Consider the following 5,503-nt stretch of genomic DNA (forward strand, 5'->3'; position numbering starts at 1 on the left):
GGAAGGCCAAGGAAGGCTGGTGACAATAGAAGTTGCTTCTCAGGCTTGGGAGTGCACCTGGGAAGGAACAGACACCGAGACTTCTCTGCTGACTCATCAGCCTGTCTCTCAATTGTGCAGGGCTCTGGGCATGTCGAGAGAGAGAGAGAGAGAGAGAGAGAGAGAGAGAGAGAGAGAGAAACAGGCTTTCAATTTACCTGAGAGACATCACAAAAGCATGGGTTATTGTTTGCTTTAAACTCTACATAGAAGAACTCATACAACTCAATTGTAAAAAAAAAAAAAAGACACAGGGCTAGGGTCTCGGAAGTCCGTGCTAGTGACCGGAGGCAGCGGCCGTGGCAGCGGTTACCTGCGGCCTAGCATTTTGAATGTATTATGCCATTCCCTTCTGGCTTGAAAACTTTCTGATGAAAAAATCTTGTTGTCTTATGGGGCTTCCCTTGTATAAAAATTCTGCAAAAATGTCTCTGTACCCATCTCTTGAGGATCTGAAGGTAGACAAAGTAATTCAGGCTCAAAGTGCCTTTTCTGCTAACCCTGCCAACCCAGCAATTTTGTCAGAAGCGTCTGCTCCTATCTCTCAAGATGGAAATCTCTATCCTAAATTGTATCCGGAACTTTCTCAGTACATGGGCCTGATTTTAAATGCAGAAGAAATACATGCAAATATGGCCATGGTCTCTGAAGCACCAACTCCGGGGCAGTTGGTAGCAAGACCTTCCAGTATGAACTACATGGTGGCTCCTGTAACTGGTAATGATGTTGGGATACGTAGAGCAGAAATTAAGCAAGGAATCTGTGAAGTCATTTTGTGTAAGGATCAAGATGGGAAAATTGGGCTCAGGCTTAAATCAGTAGATAATGGTATATTTGTTCAGCTAGTCCAGGCAAATTCTCCAGCCTCATTGGTTGGTCTGAGATTCGGGGACCAAGTCCTCCAGATCAACGGGGAAAACTGTGCAGGCTGGAGCTCGGATAAAGCTCACAAGGTCCTCAGACAGGCGTTTGGAGAGAAGATCACTATGACGATTTGTGACAGGCCCTTTGAACGCACCATTACTATGCATAAGGATAGTACTGGACATGTTGGTTTTATCTTTAAAAATGGAAAAATAACATCCATAGTAAAAAGACAATTCTGCAGCCAGAAACGGTCTTCTCACAGAACATAACATCTGTGAAATTAATGGACAGAACGTCATTGGATTGAAGGACTCTCAAATTGCTGACATATTATCAACATCTGGGACTGTAGTTACTATTACAATCATGCCTGCTTTTATCTTTGAACATATTATTAAACGGATGGCACCAAGCATTATGAAGAGCCTGATGGACCACACCATCCCTGAAGTTTAAAGGTCATGACAGTGGAAACCTGGCTGAACTTCTCCAGTTTACTCCTTTGGCAACTTAACTTTACATTATGCACACGAAGCTTTCTAGGAGCCAGAGAGCATATGCTGCATGAGGTCTTCTGTCTTATTGTATAGCTGGGAATATTAACTGTTTGATCTGATACCTTGGTCAGACTTCAAAAGAGTTATAGCCTTATCCTGGTTTTACAGATGTGAAACTTCAAAAAGATTTACTGACTTTCATAGATTATTTTCTGTACTGGAAACCTGATGCTTTTACAAGCCATTATGATTAGGATGACTGATGCAGGCTTAGCTTTGTGTTAGAACCAGTCACCTTTATCCTAGAAATCAAGTAGTGCTGTTCATATTACTTTAATTCTAAGATATATTTGCATTTTACTCTGTTACCATAGTACAGTTAAAATGATTGCTTTTGATAGATTTCTTGTGTGTGTGTATGTATTGTGTGTCTGTAAAACACCAATTAAATAACACTGGTTTCATTCCACGTAAGCATTATACAGTGTATGTTGGTTGCAAGAGATTGTATTAATTATCATTAAATTTTAACTACCTTCATTCACTTAATATGCTTGAGCTGTAGCCTTACCTATGTTAAGCATCTAGAATAAAAGCCAAAATATAACTATTGCTGCCTTTCTAAAACCCAATCTGCAGTTCTGTATGAAACTGAAATGTACACTTGCCCAGAACATTATGGTACACACTGAGCGATAGCATAGCTGCTTAGTTGCATTTGAGATTTTCTAGTCATTGTATAATGGGAACTTCTTCTCAAAGTTACTAGTGTCATTTTCTGACAAATGAATCACTATATATTTAATGTAAAAATTCTTATACTAAATAGAATAAACTTTTGACTTTCTGTTTCATTTGTAGATTAAGTGGGATAATACCTAATTTTGACATTTTACTCCAAGCATTATGTAACCTAGCTACTTTGGAGTGGTCTTACAATGTTGTCCTCCTAATTTGTTCTATTTCCTAACTCTTCCCTGCAAACAAAATGGCATTGACACTTGATCCTGATTTGTTATTTTTGGTGTATGCCTATTCCAATTAAACATGTATAAATAAAGTTAAAAAAAAAAGACACAAAAAACACAAAAATCTCTCCAAATAACCCAATTAAAAAGAATCAGCAAAGGGCATGAATAGACATTTATTTTCTGCAAAGAAGACATACACAAGGCCAATAGGTACACACACAAATGCTCCATATCACTAATCATCAGAGAAATGCAAATTAAGATCACAATGAGATGTCACCCCATGCCCGTTAAAATGTCTGTTACCAAAAAGATAAGAGATAACAAATGCTGGCAAGGGTGTGGAGGAAGGGGAGCCCTTGTGCGACGCTGGTGGGAACGTCAGTTGTGCAGCCGCTGTGGGAAATGGCAGGGCAGTTCCTTGAAGAATTAAAAGTTGAACTACCATAGGATCCAGCAATGCCACTTCTGGGTGTTTATCCAAAGGACACAAAGTCAGGGTCTCGGAAGATACCTGCATTCCCATACTCATGGCAGCATGACTCTCAGTAGCCGAGAAGTGGGGACAAGCTCAGTGTCTATTGATGAGTAAACCAATAAAATGATATCTATATCTATATAATCTATCTATATCTATCTATCTATCTATCTATCTATCTATCTATCTATCTATCATCTACTATTCCCTATAATATTATTCAGCCATAAAAAAATAAAGAAATCATCCACTTGTCACAACATAGATAGATTATGAAGGCACTCTGTTAAATGAAATAAGTCAGACAGCGAAAGACAAATGCTAGACAATGTCACTTATATGTGGAATCTAAAAACAAACAAACAAAAAACCCTCTCCATGAAAACCCAATTCGTAAAGGAAGATCAGACATGGTTACCAGGGCACCGGGCATATGCAGCGGCAGAACTGGGGGAAGTGAGCACAGGTACAGACTTTGGGTTGTAACAGAACTAGAACTGCAGATGTAATGTACACCACGGCGACTCGAGCTGCCCTGCTGCGAGATGGATTTGGAAAGCTGTGAAGAGAGCGAGTCTTAAGAGTTCTCATACCCGGGTTCGATTCCCGGCCAGGGCACACAGGAGAAGCGCCCATTTGCTTCTCCACCCCTCCGCCGCACTTTCCTCTCTGTCTCTCTCTTCCCCTCCTGCAGCCAAGGCTCCATTGGAGCAAAGATGGCCCGGGCGCTGGGGATGGCTCTGTGGCCTCTGCCCCAGGCGCTAGAGTGGCTCTGGTCGCAATATGGCGACGCCCAGGATGGGCAGAGCATCGCCCCCTGGTGGGCAGAGTGTCGCCCCATGGTGGGCGTGCCGGGTGGATCCCGGTCGGGCACATGCGGGAGTCTGTCTGACTGTCTCTCCCCGTTTCCAGCTTCAGAAAAATGGAAAAAAATAAAAAAAAATAAAAAATAATAATAAAAAAAAAGAGTTCTCATTACAAAAAGACATTGATTTTCTTTTCTTTTGACTGTATGTATACAGGAGGACGGATGTGAGCTGGACTTCTGGTGGATGTCATTTCACCATGTAGGCAAACCATCATGCTCATGCTGTACGCCCTAACCTTACACAGTGACATACATGCGTCAATCATTTTTCAGTAACCCTGGAAAATACATGAGCTGACTAGATCGCATTAGACAGAAGCTGGTGTGGGGAGATGGGGGCAGAGCGTGGAAAATCTGCACGTTTGTTTGACCCATTCCTGTGTTCTGTGAAGTGCTCACTGGCTATGGCCCTTGCCCCCTTCACATGTGGGCTGTTGTGGGGGTTCAGCAATAAAAATATCTTAAAGGCTGAGAAAAGTGGAGCCAGAAATGCCACTTCCTATTTAAACTGGTGTCCCAGATTTTTGGGGGGTGGAGGGGAAAGGGTGGAGGAGGGAGTCTTAAAGCTAAGAATTTGTCTTAACGTCTCTGTCTCTCTTGGCCCTTGTCTGTAATTACAGCTCCTGCCCCTTCTGAGACTTCACGGGATTGGCTAGTCCATCTTCGACACTCACCGGTCTTCTCATTGCGGCTCCTTTCAACCACCCCTTCTTCCCTCTCTGTGCCTGATGCCTTTCCCCTCGACCACCGTTCCCACTTAGGTCCCCCTGTCCCTTTGGCCTTCCCAGTTTCCAGCTCTGTATTCCACCTGCCGGGGCCAACTGAACTCATTCTTACTAAGTTGTGAATGGCAGATAAGGCTTGACGCTACCTTCCTTCACAGCGAGGGTGTGGAGCCCTCCAGGGCCGCAGTGCAATGATAAATTGTGAAGTTTCAGGCAGACTGGGTGGATGATGTCTGGTGTCAGAATGGATGAGGTGCCTCTGTGCTCTTGCCTGTTGGGTGACTGTCCACGCTTTCTGTCCTCGTGACTGGTACTGATCATGGAGCGAACTTGTCAGAGTTGAGGGAGGTTGGGGCGCGTGGGGCCCTCCTGGATAACTCCATCCCGCCTTCCCAGTCTTGAAACGGAGCATGTGGGAGGGTTGTTACTAGCATCCAAAAGCAGAGGGTCCCGTCAGAGCCATGGTCCCGATCCCTTGAGATCTCGGTTTTTCACCATCTTGTTGCCATTTGTGCCCCTGCAGAGAAAGTAGTCAAGTCACGAACTTCATTTTGCTGCACTGGGAAAAAACAACAACATAACAACTCTATAAAGCAAATATGGGTCTGAAATATTTAGAGACATAGTTGCCATCCACTCTTTCGGGCCTGACGGGTACCTCCCTTCCTCCACAGCCGTATCCTGAGTCCTGCCTGCTATTTCTCCCTCTGCAGAGTTCTCTCTCTGAGGAGTCTTTGAAATGTATCTTTGTGTTTATCCAGCCAGTAAAGATATTTCTCCATCCTGCACTTTGTCCAATGCCTGTGGTCACTTCCACGCAAGAAACAACTTGAGAATAAGGTATCCAAGGAGTTGTTAGTCTTCAGTCTTCTCTTGTTGGTTAGATTGTAACCTTCTTAAAGTTCTGTTGTTGGTTAGATTGTAACCTTCTTGAGGGCGGAGGGCTGTGCCACCTGGGTGGGGTAATCAATGCAGACAGGCTCGGAGGTTCTGGCTACTACATTTCCATTCTCCTGGTTATCGGGACTTATTTAGTAGAGAGAGGAGGACCCGTTTGG

At 43.6% G+C, this 5,503-nt stretch overlaps 1 pseudogene; it reads left to right on the top strand.

Moving 5' to 3' along the window:
* Positions 1-300: 300 nt before the first annotated feature.
* On the top strand, positions 301-2,475 carry LOC136405959 (syntenin-1 pseudogene; annotated as a pseudogene).
* The last annotated feature ends 3,028 nt before the right edge of the window (positions 2,476-5,503 follow it).

This window comes from Saccopteryx leptura, chromosome 5, assembly GCF_036850995.1.
Source record: "Saccopteryx leptura isolate mSacLep1 chromosome 5, mSacLep1_pri_phased_curated, whole genome shotgun sequence".
NCBI lineage: Eukaryota > Metazoa > Chordata > Mammalia > Chiroptera > Emballonuridae > Saccopteryx > Saccopteryx leptura.